Here is a 25,879-nt window from a genome sequence, read left to right as displayed (position 1 = left end):
TTTTAAATATTATTGCTCTTTTAAACCTGGCAGGGTCTGCAAAAATCAAGAGTTTTGAATATTCACTGCTTAGTAAATATACCCCTAAGACATTAAAGGGCCCTAGGTTACATTAATGGGCTTCATACAGCATGGAAAATATGAGCAGGACTCAGACATGTTAGTCTTTAGGTTAAAGCTTCACATTTAAGACAAGCTTGGTTGGTACTTTTTCTCTCTTCACTTTATCTCTCTCCAAGGTTTGATACATCTCCCCCATACTGGCAAAGAAAGGATAGTATGCATTAATGTAAAACTAACTTTATTTTATTTTCAACGGGTCATTACAGGGCAGACAGTATCAGAAACATATTGATAGTACCATTACATTTATTACATTCTGTGTAGCTGGATCCCATGTTTCACACCAATGTTTTAACAATTGACTCAGAAAATCCATGGCTATTAGATCCCATGACAGAGACATGTAAGTGCATTCATACAGCAGCCACTGAACTGTGACATACTAGATCAAACCTGAGTGAACAGGTTGCAGTAACTATTCTGTGGGGATACCCTGTATTATAAACTTATGCTGGGTGCACACTAGGCAATATAACATTTGCACAGCTGACAAACGATATATCGTACCATCCATCTGTTTGTACACACAATATATCTGTGAACAATGTCTTCCACAGATATATAGCATCGATTGTGCTTCATGGCAGATGCAATATATCATACAGATATATTGTTCACATCTTATAGTGTATACACACGACCGCATGTTATGTTGGCTGCAGGAATCATTGCATTAGACATCGAAACTGGGAAGGCATATTTAAATGGTTCTTCTGGCCAGACATATCGTGCGGCAGATTGGTAAGTGTGTATGTTTACCAAAATCGTTACATAGGTTGGTCGATGCCTTGTTCAAGTGTGTACGCCACGTAAGTCAGTATAATAGGTAACTTTAATAAAGATCAGCAGGGCCAGCAAGTTACATGATATTTGTGAGTTGCTTTGTGTCAGTTTAGATGTATCCCACAGGAGACTTGATATTCTCAGACATTTAACCCACCAAATTTCCCAGGGTATAGGAAAACAGGAGCATTGCTGAGTTACGTTATCTGATATATTTAGTCATTTGACAGTAAGCCAAAAGCAAACTGTTTTGTTCTCATGAATCGATGCCTGAGAAAGAGAAAGACAATCACTTATCAAGAAACTTTTCATCAGTTTTTGTTACTTTTAGCTCATAGGAGACAGAGAAGAAGAATCTGTTCCCCTTTGTGTTTGAGTCCCATTAGGACACAATAAAAAGCATTTCAAATAAGGTTTCCATGGGGATTCCCTGTCTGCCTCATCTTTTATTTAACACATTTCCCACATCCTCCACTCACTGTTACTTGACGATTTCTTTCACTATAATGTACCAAGTTTCCACTTCCAGAGGGATAGGACTGTAGTACAGAAATTCCTTGTGAATTATAAATCTAAAGACCTTTTCTTTCATTATTAGAAAGAGAATTATATTACCTGCCATGTTTCCTAATTGTTACATAAGTCTCAACATGATTGTTATATTTTAGCTTTTTTTTACTTCAATGAATTTCATATTTGGATGAAATGAATTAATTTAAAAAAAATCAACCAGTTTAAGAACAACACATCAGGTTGGGTTCGGGATGCCGGTGCTCGGGATCACGGAGGTCAGAATCCCAGCACTGGCATCCTGACAGGATTAGGATACCAATACCCTGTTGGAAGGTATCCTAAACCTCCCCCTACCCCTAAACCTCACTCCCCGCTGCCTAAACCTAACCCTTCCCCCCTGCACAGCCTAAACCTAATCCTCCCCCTAGTGCCTAACCCTTACCCTCCTCCTGGTGCCTAACCCTAGCCCTCTCCCTAACCTTACTACTTACCATCGGGATGCTGGTGTTTGGGATGCTGGCACCGGGATTCTGACAGGTATCAGTATTCCAGCGCCGGCATTCTATACGCCGACATTCCGATTGTCGGTAGTATAACTACATCCAAAACACATCACATCTACTTTTAAGGTGTACCACAAAAATCCATTTACTCATTGACATTTCTTTAAAGGTTAATATACAGGCATGTACTGTATGTCCACCAGTGTTTAATTGCTGTTTGCATAAAAGGTAGATTATACTGTAAGAAATCTAGGCTGGAGCCTACACCCTAGTGTACATGTAGGATTTGGGTTTCTGCAGCTGGTAATTAATTGTGTGATCAACTCTGGCTGATATGTAGTAAAAATGATACTTCTGGCTGTTGTATAATTAAGAGGGCCCCTAAGTGTAATTTATAAATATGTGGTTACCTTTAGTTGTTCTACAATCATGTAGGTACTTCTGTACAATAAATGATGGCAATCTCTAGCTGGTATAAAATCATGTGGTATTTACTCATGTGTACCACTACAACTAGAATATGACAAATGACAAAACACTTGGGCTCTGTTATTTTAGTGAAGCCTTCCTGGGTTTGCCGAGTCACTACCAGGTTGAAGCGCAATGCACATGAACAGACGTCTATCGCACAAGCGCATTAGTCAGCATCCCGTTGCCAGCAGCTGTAGTACCAGCAACTCAGCATAAGACACCACAGGAGAGGTAATGTTGTTGAATACTGGCAGTATATTCGTAATTATCACAAAGATACTAAACTGCCAGATATTTGGTATAGTTGATAAATGTCCCTTAGTCGTGTGGGCACCTCCACCTTGTGTAGTTACTGGTTATCATAAACACTGAACTTGTGTGGCCTTGTTGGTATAATCATTTGGGAAACAATGCTTATTTAAAAAGTTTGCAAAAAATACCGTGACAAGTGCCCGCGCTAAGCCCTGCCCCCACATGATTGCGACCCCCCCGCGACCCCCCCTCCCTTAATTACACTTACCTCTGGTGATCGGGGCTCCAGAGAGGTCCTCCGTGGCTTTGGTCAGCTGATCACCCATTCTGCACTGGGATCCGGTCAGCTGGGAGGACATCACCAGAGCCCCGATCTCCGGTCCATGGACTGAGGTAAGTTTTGTTTTTTTGTCACTAAATTTTTTTTGTTTTATCAGTGATCAGCGTGTGGTCTGTTTTGACTAAACAGCTGATCACTGAGGCCGGCTCCAGGCTCTGCTCTGCCTGTTAGAGCAGTGCAGGAGTCCGGTAACCAGGGGAGACCCTGGATAACGCCACCTCCAGGTGGCTTTATTATCATAGGGCTTCCCCCGGTATTATTTCACAATTTATTTTTAGTAACTACCATACAGATCGCATTTCCCATTACAATTATGGGAAATGCGATTTGATTACTAAAAATATGTGATAATTAGGGGTTAGAGTACAATTTTACGAAGTCTACTCCAAATGCCCTTTAGTAACTTTAGGTGATACTAAAATATTGTGAAAAGGGTGTGAAAACACACTTTTTCACTTTATTTTAGTAAAAATAATGATAATAAATAGAGCCCTAAATGTCTGCCTCAGTTCAGCAATGTTATTCTCCCTCCTGCTAGCAGCTTGTTGTTGACAGACAACACACTGTTTGTATGGTAATGGCTGTCTCTGTGGGAATGAGGAGAGTATCTCCACACTGTCACTATGGCAGATACTGGGACCCTCGCTGGATCTGGTATATGCCCAGACCCCAGTAAGTAGTTTGTAGTATTATTTAACTGATGAAATTTAATCAAAAACTGAATTTTCATTTCCAGGATGACTGAACCTTTCATATGGTTCTGCTGTGCAGTGAACAGAGAAGATTGTATCAGGGCCGGTGATCCCTATATGACATAGATGTAACTGCACAGATTCTGTAAAGTCAGTGAGTATGCACCTTTCGATTCACTGATGGATCAATGATTCCTATTACAACCTTCATTTAGCACCATTCCCTATGTTGTGAGCAGAGAGCAGAACAAACAGCATAGGCAAAAACTGCCTGTTAGTGTGAAGTCCCATTTATGTTATTTACCATACAATGGTGTCTCACAGGAATAGGGACTTACTGGTCCTTACTCCTTCTCAATTTGTACCCATTAAAAAATAAAACTATAGTGCTGTTCTGTTTTGGACAATTTAATGTTGCACAAAATGGAAGACAAGTGTGTTTTCTCCAAAATCTTCCAAGATGATCAGACTCCAATCTGTCACATTACACCATCGGCGAGGGTTATCACATCTACTGCTGTGTGTTTTGTGTCGCTATATAACAGTGGTGCCTAGAGTTACACCACATTGATTAGCTCAATGGTAATATAGTGAATTAGATATCAGAGACGAGGGAGCGTCTGTGTTTTGGTTTAGTTTCCAATACAATTTCTTTTGGTCTATGTGTAATTTACTTCTAGCTTTTCTCACCAGACATGTCCCAATAATTATCAATATGTGATAAGTACAATTATTTCAAATTTAGTTACATCACAAACAAAACAATAATTCACATTATATTTGCAGTTATTTTATAACAAATAACATTATCATTACAGTACATAAGACTAAATGACATCATCATTACAGTACATAAGGCTAATGACATTATACCGAAGCACTAAATGAATGCACATTAGAGCCATATACAGAAAAGCACCCCTGAAATACTGAGGAATGTATATAACACACAGTACCATAGCAAATAAATAGACCATCAAACACATAGTAATGATTGGTGCAATAAAATCATATAAACTTACATACATACTCTTCTACCTTTTTCCATACAAACTTGAAATACTGGACCTGCAACAGAATGTAGCTCAGGTTCCGTCCATCTCTCTGATCATCATTATTTGGGACTTTACAAACTGGCAAACAATTGGTTAAACAAAGACGTGACTAGAATTAAGATGTGAAATCCTTGCAAAATAACTAAATTCCAGCTCAAAGTAGATATTCTAGAACAATTGTTTCTCCACGAAGGTCTTCATTTAATTCAAGTAATTTGTTTGGGCATTCTCAAAGGCAAATCAATTATAATTGGTTTGTCCTTTGGTAGATATGCCAGGTATAACCACATATCGGTCGTAGCGGGTCTCACGCATGCGCACGACGGTGCCGGCGCCGTCGTGCGCATGCTCTGTGGGGGGCCATCGACCTGGTCCGAGCGCATCGGCGCTAACGACCGGGTCTGAATGACCCCCAGAGTCTCATTATGAGAGACATTTGCCTGCATGTAAAGGTTGTTGGGAGGTATTTTGCATGCTGCATGCACTGGAGGCAAGTGATTCTACTGCACATGGTAATGAAATGGTGTTTCTGTGCTAAAATTGGTGACCAGGTAAGCACACCAGTGATAATGATGTCATACAGTGATCCATAGATATACCGCTGTGCCCTGATCCAAACAGAACAATGTTGGGAGGTATGCTATAACCAGTGGCGGCTCCAGAAGTGGGGCTGCAGCACAGTCCAAAATTTAAATAAGGAAGTCACACCAACTGTCCTTCCAAACATCACTGGGACTCACTGGCAGTTGGTGTGGCTCCTCTATATGAATCTTGAACTGCGCTGCAGCCACCCCCCTCTGAAGTCACCACTGGTTATAACCATTATATTGAGCATAAAAATACAGAATGTTTTATGTTTTTTTGTAAGTATAAAGCATAAACTATAAGGGGTATATTTACTAAAGGTCGATTTTAATCGATTTAAAATCGATCAAAATCGATTAACATTGATGTTGTGTTTCTGAAGCTAAATCACACATTTACATATACTTAAATAAACTAAATCAAAAATTGTCTGTTAGTAAATGTGTGATTTAGACCCAGAAACCCAACATCGATTTTGATCTATTTTAAATCGATTAAAATCGACCTTTAGTAAATATACCCCTAAGTGTAACATATACATTTATTATGCAACTAGTCCAGCTGCTGTTAAAAGAGTGTATTTAGTTTAAAGAATATAAATGCTACAATGTTTAAGAGCCTGTTGTTGTGCAGTGGAAACCACATAAAGAATAAAACAGTCAGGCTCCATATATAGTATAGTATGCATTGTCACAAATCACCTTAGTAATGTCTCTAGTAACTATGTAAAAGTAGTTTTTGGATGGGTTTGACCAATTCCTTTTCCTGACTTGCCATTAATGAAACGCATTAGTATCATGTACTGACACACAACAAGTGGCACTTCACTTCATTGAAGTTGTTCTTACTCCTTTAAAGCATCTACTTTTCTGGAGATCTACTACTCTATATATGATATGCTTGATTTGTTCTACTTTATGGTATGCCTCTAGTAAATATATTATATGCAGCAAAATATAAAAAGACCATTTAATGTTTAACTATGGAGCACCCCTTGTTTATGTTTTTTTTAGATTGATTTGATCCTGTGAGGATTCAGGCAAAAATACATATTGACTGGAATCTTGGTGCCAAACATCTAAATTGGGTATTCCCTCTATGATCATTGACAGAGGATCCTCAGTGGCATTGTAAGGCGTATCTGCTGTATCATATTGACATCAATCTTCTAGCTTGCTTCCATTCATAAAAGCAGAAAATACAGCCATTAAATGGAATTTAGAAAAGTGAGTAAGTGTGGCCCCCCCATGTTATTAATACATTTGGGGACAAATACCCCATGTTTTATCAGAGGCGTCACCGGATCTGGTGACACCCGGTGCGCAATCTAGATACCGGAGGCTCGTCCAGCCAAAAAGGGGTGTGGCCTAAATAAGGGGGCATGGCCTTGTGTAGGGATCCCAACAACTTCACTCGAAGGAAATGCTGGGCTGCCCCCGGAGACTGGGCAGTCAGCACGGTCAGGTCCTCGTCTATGACAGGGGCCGGGAGCTGCAGGAGAATGTCACACTCCTGTCACTGCAAAGGAATCAGCATTTTGGTGTCACCCCCTCCGAGGGTGCGGCCACATCCCTCTCATGCAGCCACTGTGTTTTATCATATTTTTCAAATAAACTTTTCCTACAAGATATGGATCTACAATATTCTTTATGAAGAACAGAACTTATCTTTACAAATGTTTGACAACTACTATATTGATGTTCTGTGTACATAATGTAATATATGTTCCCCAGACTTCAATCATACAGTGCACCCAGTGGTCATATTATGTTACATCTATAGCTGAATCACAGCTTACTTATACTAACTGATTAAGCGCCAGTCACTAGCATTGTCAATCCCATTGTCATCCCAGCTAAAAAATCAGCACACTGCAATACAAACACTTTGGGGGTGATTCTACTATTTTTTGGGTGGCTATTTGTTTTGGGCACATGACATAGCAATTCAATTGTTGTTCTGTTCGGGCACGAAAGCCGCCGGCGCCAACATTTCTGCTCTACCCTCAGGAAGGTGCGAGTAAAACTGTGTGATAAACCCGTTGTTAGGGCGCCCCATCCTGGACTTTAGATGGGTTTAGCCATTTTACATGGCTAAACTCCATCTAATTGGGTGCCATGACCGTGATTATTAATGGACACCCAGAACAACTGAATTGCAACACTGGGCGCCCATTAATTATCGCCGCCCACAAAACAATTGAATCGTCCCCTTTGTGGTCAAGGTTAGTGTGTATGCGTGTGTGTGCAGTGAGTGGGGTCTTTTTACTTCAGAGAGTGAATCTATATGACACAAATGTAGAATGTAGAATGTGCTCGTCTAGATAAATAGCTTTGTTATTTAGAAAAATATTTTCAAGTGCTTATCAGGGAAAATGAACAAACACATATGATTTCAATAGTGATATTCTCACACTGACAGCAGTCTTTTATTATTCACAAGAACAATACAGCCAATACTGGAGAGTAATCAAATGAGAAAGTGACTACAAAACAGTAAAATTATAACAATATGTGTTTACAAATAAAATATAATCAAATGCTGAAAACCTATTAAATCTGCAACAACAATGTTCATTTCACTGCAGTTCCATCCATTTGTCTGAATTACACTGGAGAAGATGTACTAAACCGAAGGCCTCTATTTATTAACATTATTTTTAGTAAAATAAAGTAAAATAAAGTGAAAAAGGGTGTATTCACACCCTTTTTACATTATTTTAGTTTCACCTAAATTTACTAAAGGGCAATTCGTAAAATTCTACTCCAAGCGATAATTATCACATATTTTTATTAAGCAGATCGCATTTCCCATAATTTGAATGGGAAATACGATCTGCCTCAGATTTACTAAAAATAAATTGTGAAAAAATACTGGGGGAAGCCCTGGGATAATAACGCCACCTTGAGGTCCAGGGTTTCCCCCATTTACCGGACTCCTGCTATGCTCTAACAGGCAGAGCAAAGCCCGGAGATGGCCTCACTGATCAGCTTTGTGGTCTTAACAGACCACAAGCTGATCACTGCTAAAAAAAAAAAGAAAAAAAAAGAACTTATTTGAGTCCAGGGCAGGTAATCGGTGCTCCGTTGATGTCCTCTGTGGCTCCGGTCAGCTGGTCTCACATCCTGCACTGTGACCCAGCCAGGGGTAGCGGCGTGGGGTAGCGGCGGCCGGTTGAAAAATACAGTGATAAGGCTGCAGAGGGGATTCGCAGGGATAGAGCTTTATCGCAAATTCTGTCCCTGTAAGGGATTTTTAATAAATCCCTGTGATATTGGCTGAATTCGCGATGCGAATTAATTCGGTAATATCACACTACAATCTGCATTTTAATGCGGATTGTAGTAAATAGAGCCCTTAGAGAGTGATACAGTACCAATCAGCTCCTAACTGTCATTTTTCAAACACAGCCTGTACTGTAACATGACAGGAGCTGAATGGTTGTTGCTTTGGACTCTATTTACTACAATCCGCATTTGTAATGCAGATTGTAGTGTGATATTACCGACTGAATTCGCATTACGAATTCAGGCATTATCACAGGGATTTACTACAAATCCCTTGCAGGGACAGAGCTTGTGAGAAAGCTCTGTAGCTGCGATTCCCATTCGCACACTAGTCACGTTATTTTCGCCAAAAAACACCGTGACTAGTGCCCCGCGCATGCGCCGACCGGCCGCCGCTGCTACCCCCCTCGGTGCTAATCCCCGCCCCGTCATTAAGCCCCACCCCTGCAACTCCCCCTCTCCCTTCATTACACTTACCTGCATGATCCAGGCTCCGGTGATGTCTTCCATGTCCTACGGTCAGGTGATATCCCATACTGCACTGGGACCCGATCACTGATGACCGGGCCGCAGTGCATCATGGAAAACCAGCTGACCGGAGGGGAGACATCACCGGAGCCCCGACCACCGGTCCCTGGAGTCAGTTAAATTAATTTTTTTTAAAAAATTTTTACACTGTATCAGCGTGTGTCTGTTTAGACCACACAGCTGATTACTGGGGCCGGCTCCAGGCTCTGTTCTCCCTGTTAGAGCAGGGCAGGAGTCCGGTAACCGGGGGAGACCCTCCAGGTGGCGTTATTATCACAGGGCTTTCTCCGGTATTTTTTGACCATTTATTTTTAGTAACTTTGGTCGGATCACATTTCCCATTACAATTATGGGAAATGCGATCTGCTTACTAAAAATAAGTGATACTTAGGGGTTGGAGTAGAATTTTACGAATTCTACTCCAATTGCCCTGTAGTAACTTTAGGTGAAACTAAAATAATGTGAAGAGGGTGTGTTAATAAATAGATCCCTTTATCTCTCTCCAAGACTAAGTACATCTCCCCCATAATCCTTACAAAAAAGAGGTAAGTGATTCCTACCACAGTTCTGGGCTGATTTCAAGTCAGACGGATCTCTGTGAATGGGAGCAAATCCCAAGATTTTGAATGCAACGCATAAACATATGCTAATTTACGTACTTTAACAAATGTCCGTTCTATTCTCAGTCGGACTGAAGCTGGCCATATCTGTCTTTCCGTAAACTTGTGGCGTTTCAGGGTGGCAACAATGCGAGCGCACGGGCATGTACTGTATATAAAACACCGTGTAAGTCTGAGTCATATGTATGGGGAAGGGAAGCCTGTTTCTGTTGGATCTCTTTTACCTAGCATGGAGCTGGAGCAAGTGCTGATACTAGTAATGATGTTTGCGGCAGCCAGAGTAAAATCATTAGGCGGCAGGTTTTCCACTTTCAGAAGCACAAACATCCGTATTAGCCCTACAGAATCTCGCATTGGCATAAGGTAGTAAATCAGGCTTCCATGACTGCCCGCAGCTACTAGTGTGACTCAGCCCCTGTGTGTTCATTCATTGCTCTGTGGTCGCACCTAAAAATCCAGTTATCATATAGCGTACGCACACACACACACACACACACACACACACACGGCCGTAACTAGGGTGGTGCGACGTGCCACCGCACAGGGCACCACTCTTACTTTATCCCTGGAATCTCCTGCCCGTCCCTATCTCCTCCCTGGCCACCTCCCCCAGCAGCTTCTGTCACATCTTCTGTTATCAAACTGTAATTGGCAGTGACACCTGGATAACAGTGGTACAATGGGATCGGTACCCCTTCATTGAAAAATAGGGGGGTGCCAATGCTCTTTCTGGCCCACGCACACACTAACCTAAATCTGGAGCAAAGTTAAGGAGGATTCGATCTGTACGGTTTTTAGGAATAAAATAAAGAGATTAGATAGGTCACATTCTGTTTCTATGAAGGGAGATTTATCAAACCTTCTAAAGAAGACAACTGGATGTGTTACTTATAGCAACCTATCAGATTATGGGGTCTATTTACTAAGCAGTGTTAGGAGACAGAGTGAAAAGTGATAAGAAAGTGATAAGGTGCCAGCCAATCAGCTCCCAACTGTCATTTTTCAAACACAGCCTGTGAGATGACAGTTGGGAGCTGATTGGCTGGCACCTTATCACTTTCTTATCACTTTTCACTCTGTGTCTATCAATTATCTGGTACATTTCACAAAATGATAAGTAGAATCTGATCATTTTGGTCTCTTTAGAAAGTTTGATAAATCTCCCCCATATATATGATGGTCCCATACCTCATCAGATTTATAAACAATGTAGCATTATTGGAGTGTGGCCAAACTGCAAAAATACAATTAGATTGGAATGATCCTGTATGTTTGGAATGCAAAAGAAACTGACTACACCCACTACCTTACTACGTACAGTAGAAGGCGGTTGGTCAAAAGTGATGATTTGGGTTACTGACAGCACTGATTTTACTGATGGATGAAGTTTGACAACATGATTGGTGGCTCATCAGGTGCTAGCAGAGATGAGAATCTCACTAGTCACATTGGCCCCACTTACAGATTCTACTATAGCGTTCCCGTTAGGCTGTTACAGCGGGTGCCGCGTCCTGCTCGATTTCAAAAGGGCAGAATGCGCCCTGCCCTTTTGGCAGTTCCCTGTCGGTGCCCGGCTAAAATAACATATCGAGTGCTGACCCCACCCACAGGCCGCAGTGTCCCGCAGGTGAATAGATGCCGTGCACGTGCGCACGGTATCTATTCACAGAGAGGGAAGAGCTTGGGGGCAGACCACCATGTCCGTAAGTGCTGAGCACGCCCCAAAGAGTAAAGAAAAGGGGGCTCGTCTTAAAGTCCCTTTTCTCATGGCCACGCCCCCATTTGGGGTGCAAGAGTACCCTTTCTATGGTCCGGCGTCCTGCCCCACGCCAAACCTAGAGTGAACACTATACAAGTTGATTGGAGGAAATTTAAGGGGACGCAATACTTTTGTATGCAACGCTGCATTAAAAGGCGTTTCACACCCTCTGATAACTTTAATCTACGACTGACTTGTACGTACAGTACCATTATGAAATGTTTGCTGAATACATTGGTTTCTCTTTCTGGCTTCCTTCTGTGATTTTTAGCCATGTACTTGTAGCATCACGTAAAGTTGTTTGTTTTCATTGCTGCTAGATACGGTAGCTCTGCATGTTTTCTGCATTGTGTACAATTTTATCCAGGGACATTTTATGAGCAACAAAGATAAACAGCTTTGCTTGATAAGATAAGACCGGAATACAAACTGCAGAAGAAATCCCGAAATATGAAGCATTTTATTTTGGAAAAGCTGCAGCAGAGAAACTACAAGCTAATCTGGAAATCCCCTGTAACAGATAAACTAACATTTTCAAGCTATTGTTTTCCTTTACAACTTCACAGAATTTAATGGACTATTTAAATTATACAAAAAAAAAATATTCATCATAATCTCTTGTGCTAAAAGATTATCTTATTAAATACACCACAGCAAATCTGATACACTAATAGTTTTATGTCTGTGCACAATTCTGTGCTCTGCATCTCTATTTTATGTCTGTGCACAATTGAATAATTTGTGTCTCAATCTGAGGGAATTGGTTTCCTGAGAACGTCTTGCTGTTCCATTTTCTTCATATAATAGAGAAATAGGGAGGGACATGAATTCTTTGTATATTAACAAGCACTGTGAGTGATATATCAGGATGATGAATAAAAGGTTTATACAGTAATAGAGTTGAGCCATCCGATTTTGCTGAAAACCAAACATACCCGAACTTTGGGGTTCCGAGTAGAACCGAGTCCGGCTCAGGTCTTCTCGCAAAGTCCGGAACTCAGATCTCAAACCCAGATCTTGTATGTTTTGAAGTGCTTTTATGTCCCTCCCTCATGATTTTAGGTGCTGCGAGTCGGTCAAAATTGATTGGAAATGTTATTGATGTTAATACTATAGGCACAATATAGGTCCAAGTTAAATGATCTTAGCTGTCTTTATAATTTAAAAAAAAAATCCAAACCCAAAACTGAACTGAACCAAAACACTTGAGGGTGGTTTTGGCAAAACCAAAACACGACGATGACTTAGAAACAAAACCAAAAACACGGGGGTCTGCGCACAATTCTAGTTTATACATCCATCTACAGTATATAAGCTTCTCCACAGTAAAATCTTAGTGACACAGGGGGAGATTTATCAAACCTTCTAAAGAGGCCAAGTAAAAGTGTTGCCCATAGCAACCAATCAAATTATAGTTATTATTTTGTATAATTTACTAGATAAATCATAGCTAGAATGTGATTGGCTGGTAACAACTCCACTTGTCCTCTTTAGAAGGTTTAATAAATCTCCCCTAAAATGTTGGCAAACCATAAACTACTGTAATGAAAAACAGTGAAAGCAAATTGGTTTCTATGGCAACAGAATGCTTCCTCTGCCTAGATATATGGCAAAGTGGAAGCTGTAAGTTAGTTCCCAACACTGCAGCTGCTGTGCAGGGAATTGCTAATATAAATTAATATTTAATCAGTGTGGACACTTCAAAGAAGTGGAATTACCATTATATCTGATGTAGCAGGACTGGGCCAATAAGACGGTCACTTATGAAATTATATTCAAATTTTTCTGAGATAAAAGAATCCCCCCTAACCGCCAAACTATTTTATTTTACTTTTCATGTCCTTCAAATTTCTTGTACTTTAGAATTATTATTATTATTATTATCATCATTTATTTACAGTATATGGTGCCACAAGTGTTCCACAGCGCTTTATAAAGTACATAAGCAAATAGGTTGACCACTGACTTACAGTACAATACAACACAGACATGAATAATATACATTGCTACATTCGCGACCATAACACCCAGAGAAGCAACATAGCAAAGCAACCAAGTGTTAGGTGCCCTAGTGGTGAGTAAGAAGTAGATGAAAGTAGAGAACGGAGAAGCACAAGAGGGTAGAGGGCCCTGCTCGCAAGAGCTTACATTCTAAAGAAGTATACTTATATTGTACACTCTACAAGCACATAATGGGCTGGATGCAGCAAGGAGAGAAATGCAGTCAAACCCCCAAAAATGCAGGTTTGACAGCATTTCTCATATGCACCAAGCCCCGGAGCGTGATGCACTCCAGGGCATGGTTGCGGTGAGTAACGCCATCTTCTTAATGGCATTAACCTATAGAAGCCTATGGGCTTCTATCGGGAGAGTGCTGAGAGAGGAATCCGATTGGATCCCTCCCAGCACCACCCCCACGGCATTGCTTACCCTACAGCATCTTATACATAAAAGTACTGTATCATAAGAAACTACCAGTACAGGTAACTGAAGTGATTCATTAGACATATACTGTACATTTGTGTAAAACTGCCAACCAAATCAATTTGATAAGTAAAATCAATATCAAACATCAGGTGTTTTAAGTGATCTTAAGTTGATAGTTGGATATAACTAAATGGCTACACTTTGATTCAAGCATCAAATTATAGCCCTAATTATTCTCACAATAATAATATGTAAATATTGAATGGTTTGAATACTGTATATAAACATCTCCTGATTGTTCATTGGTCAATTCAGCATCTCCAGCACAGCCAGTCAAACAATTAGTAACACTTCATTGCATCACAAAAAAAGGTAAGCAATCAGGCCAGTAAATCAATCTTTTTTGTTTAATAAATTCACTCTCTGTTACTGGAAGCAGTGTGGGTAATTCATTACAAACCACATTATGATTTTGAGTAAATATAGCAAATACATTATAAGCAATCAGGACAAAAAGCTTTTTAAATGCAAGTTCATATTGTATTTCCAAGGAATACTTTGATTTGCATGATCCAATTATATTGAAGTTTAAATGAAACAAAAAAATAGAAGTGTAAAAAAGGAAAGGCCAATGACTTCATCTTAAGTTGGTTGAATACATAGTACAAACAGAATCCAGTACAAACTTCAATTACACAACAGTGCTTCATTTCTACATAGTTTAGATGGTCAATTGAACATGCTAAGTAAAATAGGATTGAAATTGCATGGGAAACCTTCCTGAGTTGCTCCAGACATTATAACACTAATTCACTCTCCTAGACTGAGTACTGTACTCTGACTACAGTAAATTACTGCATGCATGAATATCCTCAATAGCGTATGGGCTACCAACGACCATTTGATTGAGGTTGTTGAATTCATCATTTGATTGATCTTTTCACAGGGAAAGTATATTATGTAGAGCTTAGAAGAGATAATGAAGTAATGGCTCTACAGAAAACTTTCAGACATATGAAGAGGATTAATAGAGCAGGTGGAAAATACTGTAGTTGTCAGAATAGGATAGCTGAAACTTGAGGACACATCTACAGTTTAGCGGGAGAGGCTGGCAATGTATACAAGAGCGTACTTTAGTGAGAACAAGTTATTGATATACTGTATCAAAGTGCCACAGAGTTGATGAACTGGGGTCTACTATGAAAGATGAAGGATAAACCTATTGAATGGATATAGACGTAATAACGATTTAATGAAGAAAATATATAAAATTAACTATTTTTTTATAGATGTCAGAGTTACATTTTTGCGTACTTGGCACAAGGCGTTGGAGAATGAGATACTCTGAATATAGAGTCATTTCGTTCAACTTTAACAACACAAATTAAATCTAAAATATGACCTGTAACAGCAAAATCCTAAGCAAAGTATTTATGCTGGGACATTTCAAAGAGTCTTTACATTTAATTTAAGGCTCAAAAGTTATCCTATAGATAAACAAACCATGAGCAATTTGCTCACGTCTAAGGAACAAGTTTGGGTAGGGAGAAATGGATAGTTGGAATGTTGTTTATAGTTTATTTTGTCATCGCAACACTATACATTGTTGTTCTCGAGGCAAAAATCGAATTAATGCATTTTATCATCAATTCCAGCTCTACAATATTCTGCAAGGCAATTTCAAACTGGCACATTGAGCTCATTATATATTGGTAATATATTTCTTGTGCTATAACTCACTTTGCCAAATCATATTTTACATATACTGTTTAAGAAGGTTAATTTACAGTCTTGCCCAGAACCAGTAAATCAAAACCTACATGTAATGGAGGGATTAAATATGATTTAGAACAACGACTTAATGGATGCCCTCTCAGCTAGTCCATTTCTTTTCTGAAATATTTTAAGTTATGCATGTTTCCTTTGTGTTTTAGCAAGTACAATACTGAGGTCTTCCAAAAACACTACTTATATTTAAAATCTATGTTATTCAGAAATGAATAATGTCCAGTCAAATGACCTAAAACTTGCTTTAACTCAATAATAACATACAGGTGATGTATCATAGCTTGGAGACAGAAAGTGGGGACAGATGAAGTACCAACCAATCAGCTCCTAACAGTAATTTTTCAAACACAGCCTGTAAAGTGACAGTTAAGAGGTGAGTGGTTGGTACTTTATCTCTGTCCACTTTATCTCTCTCCAAGGCTTAGTACATAGACCATTACATCTTAAAATGATGACACATAAGCAGCAAAGCAAAAGCAATGAGTTAAAATGATGACACTAAAGAGCCTAATAGGGGCATGGAATACATAACCTTTGGATCTTTCATCTAAGGGATTAAAAAACACTCTGAATATGTTATAATCAATATATTCAGTTATATGTTTGCACTGCTTCCCAGCAGCTCCTTAAAGACACAGTCACAAGTCAAAGAGAAATAAATATGCCTAAATACTGTGTATCCTGTAAACATAAAATAACTGCATACAGTACATCCAATTTATTTTACTAAAGCCACTTTAATTGATATAGTGAATTTGAGATCTGTATTTATAAATGTGCATTCTACTTATGTAGTGTCAGCTCTGCACTGTATAATATATACTCCTTTCTATAGCCAAGATCCACACATTTGAAACCTGGGAATGCTTATAAAAGGTAATGAGTGCTAGATGGGAATAGTAAATACAAGGCACAATTAGTGCCTGGCATACTCCGTGAGGGTGATGCTTTTGAGTTTGAATATGGTTACAATGTATCATTAGCTGATTTAATAGGAACAGAGAGACTACAGCATCTACAGTAATAAAGAGTACAAGACCACAGCCAAAGCACAATATAAATAACATACTTGCCCAATACACTGCTACTAATGAGATGGGTTATTCACAGTAGCCCATGTATTTTAGATTTTAATACACAAGCATTCCACAATTCCTTTATACAGCAAGGTCCAAATGTGATGTATAATATTTGTTTTGTTTTTTAGATTTTGTGCAACTGTTCATTCAACAGATCACTGCTGGTAGAGCCCCATTAAGAGTTAAGGCAGTAACATATTTTGAGTTATAAAGTTGTAATAGTATTTTCAATATAATGTAATTGTCTTAAGCAAAACATTCTAATAATGCAACTTTGGTACCTTGTTGGGCTCTGGGAACAGATGACCTAAAATTAAGCCTCTCCTGCAACCAGTGCGCTGAACTCTACACAGTATTGAGGTCATATATATAATGTGCACTATTAGTAAAAAATACTGTAGTGTGCAGTACATAATGCAACAGCCTTCAAGAAAGTACAGTGTAGACTGCTCACTATTAAATAAGGTATAAAAGTGGATAGTGTGCCATGCATATAATGTATAATATTCCAAACAGCATCACACCATGCAATCTGTAAGTTAACATATCTCAGTCTAATGGTACCCACAGATCTATAAGAGCACAGAGATGTAACCACATGAAACTTACCTGTTAAAAAAACAGGAGGGAGGAAAAGTAAGAGATGAACACTCCAATAGGCTATGAAGAATCAGAGGATACATCCAGTTCCTTTTGCCATGCCATGGTTGGCTGCAGGCTCAGGACAGGGTATGAGAGCTACTCGATAACCACTATACAGTGCTCGCTGCCTGTGCTGCGCTCATTCTGTGTCTCACTACCTCCAGCTGTTTATATCAGTAACTAACCGAGCAGCAAGCTAGCAGCCCCAGTTCGCACATGCTCAGTGCTGCTGCTCTTCGCTCACAGACATCTGCGGGGTCCTAGCGACTACTGCTGACCACAGCACAGAAGATGCCGTCTATGGTCCAGCTGCGCTCCAGCTGCGACACCATTCTGCACCTGTACACACTGTGTGGCTGGAACGCTCTGCGTCATCACCTATAATAAGATGACTGTACACGGAATGCAGTGCTTTACATACTGCTAATGCATTAAGTGCGGATGTTTTTTTCTATTTTTCTTTCCCCTCTACCAAATAATTAAGGCTTATGCAGTACATTAAATATAGCGTAGATGCTGACTGATTAGTGCAGTCAAGTGCACAGAAGTGTCGTTAGCTATAATTAGCTTGTAATTATTTTTCTATTCATTATCTTTTAAATATTATGTAAACTAAGTCCCTTGGAGTTTCATACATTTTTACCAGTTATACCATATTGTAATATATATATATATATATATATATATATATATATATATATGTATATATATATATATATATATATATATACATTCAAACACACAAACACTATCAGCCATAACATTAAAACCACCCGCCTAATTTTGTGGATGTAGTCAATAGGTCGACATTGACATTGTCTACATTGATAATGTCGACACTACACTATTGACAGCTGAAATGCCGACATGCAATGTGTCAACATTCTCTAAATTCATTACTTCCTTGCCCCTCCCAGGACCACCTAGAAATCTGAGTGACCTCACTGCACAGACAGCTACAGGGAAAGTTGCAGGACGGGATCCAGACCAGTGACTAGTCATCCAGGTGGCAGAACCTGTTGGTGGTGCCAGCAGGGAGGTTTCCCTGACGCAATGCTCCCGACTGACCCGGACTCCAGGACTATGTATGAGACTATGGAAATCCTTTACTCTACAGTGAGGGGCCGGGCTAGGGTATCAGCGGTCTGTGATTGCCGACATCACATGTAGTTTCTGTGACCCAGAATGCCTTGCAATCTGGAGGCACAGTTCCCAGCACTGCAAAAGTGCTTCGAGGGGAACCGAAGTTCCCTTCCCTAAGTACTGTGATACCAAACACACTCAGAATTGGTTGTGGTGTGATCATCAGCCCCTCTGAGAGCTACTTCCTGCTCAGTGGGGACTGACTGATTGGTCCCCTCTAAGCTGCCTGTCACAGGCTTCAATGCCCTCTGCTGTGAATATATGGGATGGGACGGGACGCATGGAGGGTTGGTGGAGGAGGGGGGTAAATAGATGGATCTATAATCAATGATGGGGAGGTGGTGTCACCTAGGGAGCTATAGTCATTGGGGTGGGAGAGCAATTATACTACTGGGAAGTAGAGGAATATGCCACTGGGGTGGGAAGATAATATCTGGGGGTATCAACATTGCAGGGGGTCAATTATTAAAGGGAATTCTATAAAAATGAATCACAAATGGAGTGGGGAATAATGCAGAAATTGCTTTCTAGACATGCCCACAGAGTGGCACCAGTTACCCACAGTGGGATGGGTGCTATGACATGCACATGCTCCGGTTGCCATGGTTCCACGGAACACCTCTGCTCTCAACTTCAGTCCTCCATGGCACCAGCACACAGCAGCAGACTTAATGATTAGTCACTGGCTGCATCTGTACTGTGTGCGGGTGGAACAGCATGCAGCAGTATGACCTATGACATCACGCCAATGTCTATAGGTCACACCCTTCCTGGGCTGCGTCTGAGCCACCCAGAAGAGCCCAGCACTGCCTGGGCTAGGAATTTCCATAATGGCAGGCTCAGTCATGATGCCTGCATTGTGGACTCCAGAAGACATGGGGGCCTTGGCGTAGTAGCGGCCTGGCAGATACGCCTCGGATCCCGGCTCCTGCACTGTGCCCTCTATGGGGTGGTGCCTCCATTTGGCCTCACCACAAGAATGGTCCACGAGCTGGCCCTGGTGATTTATCAGATAAGGCCATGTTACTTAATTGCTTCATGGTCCTTTTCTGACTACCTTTGTAGGCGCTTTTGCACAGGAGTCAGCATGGGCACTCTGATCAGTCAGCAGCTACACAGCTCCAAGTGCAGCAAGCTGTGATGCACTGTGTTTTCTGACACCATAATAGTATAGCCAGCGTTAACTTTTTCAGCAATTTATGCTGTAGTAGCTTTACTGTGGGATTGGACCAGATGGGCTAGTCTTTGCTCCTTACACACATCGATGAGTTTTGTGTGCCCATGACCCTGTCGTCGATTCACCGGTTGACTTTCCATGGGATACTCTTCATTGGTACTAACCACAGCATACCGGTAACACCCCACATGACCTGCTGTTTTGGAGATTCTCTGATTTAGTCATTTAGCCATCACAATATGGCCCTTGTCAAAGTGGCTGAGACCCTTACGCTTGCCCATTTTTCCTGCTCCCAACACATCAACTTCAATAACTGTGTTTACTTGCTATCTTATATATCCCACCCCTTGACAGGTGCCAACAAGACAATTAATATTATCAGGGCCTTAACTTGGGTGGTGCGGCACAGGGCACCACAAGACAGGGGGCACTGTTTGGTGGCGCCTGTTAATTTTCTGTTTATAATCATTCATACTTGTAGCATCCCCTTTTATCGACAGCAACTAAGGGTGCACATATTCTCCTGTACTTGCAGGAGCCTTCCTGCCTGTCAAAGTGAGAGGTGCTGGGTCTACAGTAAGTCCTGGGTATGACTGCTAAGAAATGCATGATTTAAAATAAAATATAATCTAACTGAAGGACAAAGAGCTGTCAAGTTAAGTGCATTAATGTGGTATTGAATGTGGTATAAGAGGATTGGTGTCCAAATTCATTTTCTTGGAGGGTTCTTAAAGTATAATTGTTCTATAAATGTTACACATATTTATGTTTGTACATATATTGTGATTACTTGGAATAATTAGCTCGGTAGATGGGTGTCAGTGGTGCAGTGACTAACCTTGAGCAGCTAGTCTGCAAACATAGTCCAAAGTCTATCTCTGACTCCTGCAGAGTAACACTGGGATAATTAGCCTGGCCTGGCTTGGCCTCTGGCTTCTCAATTGTCAGCTGTCCTGACCCAGGTGTCAGCCTGGTCTTTAGCTGGCTGGCTTCCACAGCCTCACAGTTTGGCCTGCTTCCTTGCAGTTAATATAGACTCTGGCCTACTCCCATTCACACGGCTCAGTCCCAGAGTTTGATGGTCTACCTTGTCTCCCACACGTCTAGGTTCAGGCCTCCTGCTCCTCAATGGCTTTCTGGCACAATGAGCTCTGTCTGACTGGTCTGCCTCAGTCCTCCCTGGACTGAGTCCACTGGGCATATCCCGTCAGCCCCACACAGAATCCATGGATCAGTAGTTCCATATCTGGTGATCCTTTCACAATATATATATTAGGGATGTGCAGGCTCGGATTAGTTCGGATTTTCCCGCCAAATTAAGACTTTTCCCGCCAAAAATCATGGACTTTTGTCCAGGAATGATGATGTTTGGCCATGAAAGATGGCGTTTTGCCTCTTTCTGAGACCTGATTTTTGAAGCCTTGAAGAAAGATGTAATAAACATCTGAAACATTGCTTTAAAACAAGCTGTTTTCCCTGTGTTGTCCGTGGAGTGCTGCCTATCCAAACTTATATATATATATATATATATATATATATATATTTATATAAATACAACAGTGATCCAGCACTCACTAATAGTAAGTAGATGATACTTGCTCCGGTGTCCTCCTTACAGGGAACGGCGTCCCCACAATATATAGGCTCAAGAGGCGGCACTCAGAGTCCATACAAAAGGTGAAAGAAGTGCTGTGAATTAATCAATAATAATCTCATCAACATTTCAGGGCCACATGCCCTTTCATCAGGTCATGAAACATCGATGAGATTATGATTGATTAAATCGCAGCACTTCTTTCACCTCTGAGTGTCGCCTCTTGCGCATATATATATATATATATACATATATATATATAAAACAAAACAAAAAACGGGGATGGCACTCAGAGTCTACAAAAAATCCACAATCAGATGTACAAGTAGAAACCTACTACTTGTGCATCTGATTGTTGATTTTTTGCAGACTCTGAGTGTCATCCCTGTTTTTTATTTTGTCATTTCTACATGATCATTGGACGAGCACTGGGGCAAGTTTAATTTCCTCTGGAGTGCCGGTCCTATATTTGTTTATATATATATATATATATATTTATATACATACAGTATATACCAAATCCATCTGAACAAGTTTTACAGCAATGAACACTGGAAATAAAAAATGCTGGGAATATGCAACTGAAGTGACCTTGGTCATTCTTTGCTCATATATACAGTACTTTCTGTGACAGACATCGTATTTACATTCGTCACAAAATATTTTGTCCTTTATTATGGAGTTATTCGATGAATACATTTGTATTTGTTGGCTTTTGGAAACAAATTTGGATTTGGTACATTTTGGCAAGAATTTTCAATTTAAAATACATGTAGAAATAGTTCCATTACACTACAAAGAACGTTTAACTGTAACTATTATCTATTATGTTACTTAATAGCAAGTATTTCATTCCATATAGTTTATTTCAAAGTTAAGAGAAAGGCCACTATTCTGTTAACTCATGCTCTTTTTTTCTCTGCACAATGAACACAATGATATTATTCAGTCATTATAAACAACTGAGGTATTCTCATTATCATTTTCTTGTACTTCTGTATTACCCTCTACAATCAAGGCAGTTTCTAGCCAATCTGGCTCCCAGTGCGAGCATTCAAAATGCGCACCCCCCCCCCCCCGCATGTTATAATATTTTCACTAAGATTCCTGTTGTGTGATTTTGTGAAAATTGCTTAAAAATCATGTAATATAAATTTAAATATAAACAGTTTATTGAGAACAGTCAAAAGCCTTTAGTTGCTGTGTATGTTGCTGTGTGTGTATATACAGTATACATAGATGTATATATATATATATATATATATATGTACACACAAATACAGTGCTTCGGCACTCCTTCACTCAGTGTCAGGGCATACAGCCCAACCTTGCTCTGGTGCCCTCCCAGGAGGACACACCCCCACCTTAGTATGCACAGAATATCACAGGCGGCACTTGGAGACTGGTGAAAAAAATATAACACCCTCAATGGAGGGACTTTATTGAGTCAACGTTTCGGGGTATTGTACCCCTTCCTCAGGACAACATGAAAACAAAATTTGTGTTCAAACAGTGTACATATACATAATATGCATTCACTTACCCCACAATCTGGCCATTATCTAATTCCTCGTACCTTTTCCATTATCTGAGTCCTCTCATTCCCCTCCTTTCATCTCCCTTCAAAACCTGACAGATCAAACAGCCTCCACTATCTGGCTCCTCTCACCATGATTTCCTGACTCCCCACTTACTCCACTGATTCCTACCATCCCCTCCCTTACCTGACACTTCCCACCCCCTCCCTCACCTGATACCTCCAACCCCCTCCCTCATCAGACTCTTCCAGCCCCCTCCCTCACCAGACACCTCCATCCCCCTCCCTCACCAGACACCTCCAAACTCTTCCCTCCCCAGACACCTCCAGCCACCTCCCTCACCAGACACCTCCAAACCCCTCCCTCACCAGACACCTCCAGCTACCTCTCTCAACAGACATCTACGGACCCCTCCCTCAAAAGACCTCTGGACCGCTCCCTCATCAGTCACCTCCAGCCCCTCCCTCACCTGGCACCTCCAGCCCCTCCCCACTCACTCCACTGATTCCTACCATCCCCTCCCTTACCTGACACCTCCCACCCCCTCCCTCACCTGACACTTCCAACCCCCTCCCTCATCAGACACCTCCAAACCCCCACCCTCACCAGACACCTCCAGCCACCTCCCTCACCAGACACCTCCAATCTCCAGCCACCTCCCTCACCAAACCCCTACCTCACCAGACACCTCCAGCCATCTCCCTCACCAGACACCTACGGACCCCTCCCTCAAAAGACCTCTGCACCGCTCCCTCACAAGTCACCTCCACCCCCTCCCTCACCTGACACTTCCAGCCCCTTCCCTAACCAGACACCTCCAGCCACCTCCCTCACCAGACACCTCCCTGAAAAGACACCTCCGGATCCTCCCTCAAAGGACACCTCCGGACCCCTCCCTCATCAGACAACTCCAGCCCGCTCACTAACCTGACACTTCCAGCCCCCTCACCTGATACCGAGTGGCAGCTGGAAATTCGGCACATGCGAGTGGGTGGATGGGGGTGTCAGGCCACAAGGCTGGACTCTGCAGCTTTGATGCTGCAGTCCTTCTGAGACAGCTCCCAGCACACGCAGGCGGGAGGGTGGATGGAAGGGTGGGCAGCCGGCAGCGGCACATTGCAGACTCAAGGCCAGCCTTTTCAGAGCTTCGCTCCTCACTGACATGCTAGCGCTCACGGTCCGACGTCATGTCGTGCTCAAGAGGCCCAGAGGGTTGAGGCAGAGCTGCATACTTTGAAGGTCCTCCCTGTCAGTATGAGCGGCATAACCTCCGCTGTGATTCCCGGCCATTAAATATTTTATAGAAACTGCGAAATGGAGGCAGAGGCAGTTTCGTCTATGCTGAAGGGGTCAGGGCGGAGCACCCCGTGCGATTGCACGGGTCACCCACCCCTAGAAACTGCCATGTCTACAATGTGTTTGTAAAATGGCAAATGGTATACATTTTTGTACCCCATGCCTACTAGCATTTCCACTATATCTTTCTTTTTAGCCTCTTGCACATGACTCTTATGCTGGGTACCCACAGGCCGACATATTGTCTGTTTAATTGAACGGCCGATATATATCATGTGTGCGTCGGCCAGTGTGTACCAGCACGTTGTCTGTGCTGCACAGCCGATGCCCAGTATATTTGCAGATATGTTGGTGCATCATGCTGTGTACATTTGCTGGACGGGCCGGTGGTGATTGACAGCTCAACTGGGCAAACACATGTTAATGCCTGCCCAGTGTGATGAATCGGGTAGTCTGTATGCAGAACAGGGGCAGAAGTATGGGAGACAATGGAGGCACCTGCCGCCGGGCGTCAGCACTGAAGGGACACCTCCTCCATCACCCACAATATATTCATTCCACTTAGGGCTGTAAATATTGGGGATAGGGGGGCACTAAATGATAACTTGCCTCGGGGCGTCTGGGATGAATTTACGCCACAGATGCAGAACATATGTTCTGCACAGTTTGCACATATATCTGTAGATCAATTGATATGCAGATATATCTTTTAGGTGTGTACCCAGTTTTACACTGCACTTCCTTTATGTTTGCTATCACAAGATCATACCTCAATCCCCACCTTATCATATTGTGTTGACAGACAGGTTCCACACTATTAGCAGCAAAAAGTCCAATCAAACTTGACTTTACCTGAATTGTCAGTCTTTTAATCTCACTAATTTTGAACCTTTTTGTGGTTGGTACTGATTCTTGTGCTACTTCTTGCCAGTAAAAACTGATCCTAGAATGTGAACTGTCCCAACACGCGCTGCTCAAGGGCATTCCTGTACTGTATGGTTTTATATTACTATTAACTGTTTTTCTTGTGTGCTCATTTATGTACTCTGAAAGGCGCTGCAGAACCTTTGTGGCGCCATATAAATAAAGGATAATAATAATAATAATAATAAAAATATTAAGTGAGGAGGGGTCTGTGTTCACTCATCGTCTGGGGCCCCTTCTCTCTCCGGCGGCTGCCGCACACTGATAGGTTCAGTAGACTCTGGGCACTAGTCTGCCCTGAGTCTACTGAGCATACAGTATGCAGGACACAAAGAAAATGGCGCAGCAGCCATTTTCCCGGTGATTTCCCTACTGCGCATGCATAGAATGCCGGAAAAATGGCCGCGGTTGGCCATTTTCCAGGTGGGTTGTGTAGCGCCTCTCCAGCCGATGTGGGACTTCAGAGAGGTAAGTATTAGAAAGTATGGGTGCAGGGTGTGCGGTGTGGTCCCCCATGGCCCGTGTGCACCGCATACCCTGCACCCATTATAGATACGCCCCTGGCACTGCTGCTGAATGGCTTCTTCCTGCTGAGGAGAATTATGTCTGCATGTGTCTGTGTGCGTGGGGGAAAGTTATTAGGTGCTGAATGGGGGTGTTAATGGATGAAAGTGTTAATGGGTGCAGGGAGGGTGAAAATTCCATCAATGAAACTGATTTATGATTTGATACTGTTTGCTATGAAATGTGGATGTGGTAC

The 25,879-nt window shown here is 41.6% G+C and overlaps 1 protein-coding gene across 1 annotated transcript in view; it reads right to left on the bottom strand.

Moving 5' to 3' along the window:
• The window catches only part of WSCD1 (WSC domain sialate O sulfotransferase 1), a 189,214-nt gene extending 171,624 nt beyond the window's left edge, over positions 1-17,590 (bottom strand). Inside the window, exon 1 of the mRNA XM_088449456.1 lies at positions 17,415-17,590. The gene's annotated coding sequence lies outside the window, so the exon portion shown is untranslated. The remainder of the gene's footprint in view (positions 1-17,414) is intronic.
• Between the last annotated feature and the right edge of the window lie 8,289 nt (positions 17,591-25,879).

This window comes from Taudactylus pleione, unplaced genomic scaffold, assembly GCF_031769625.1.
Source record: "Taudactylus pleione unplaced genomic scaffold, aTauple2 ptg000485l, whole genome shotgun sequence".
In the NCBI taxonomy this organism is placed as follows: Eukaryota; Metazoa; Chordata; class Amphibia; order Anura; family Myobatrachidae; genus Taudactylus; species Taudactylus pleione.
Note: the sequence above shows the minus strand (reverse complement) of the source record. Positions and strands in the feature narration are given on the sequence as shown.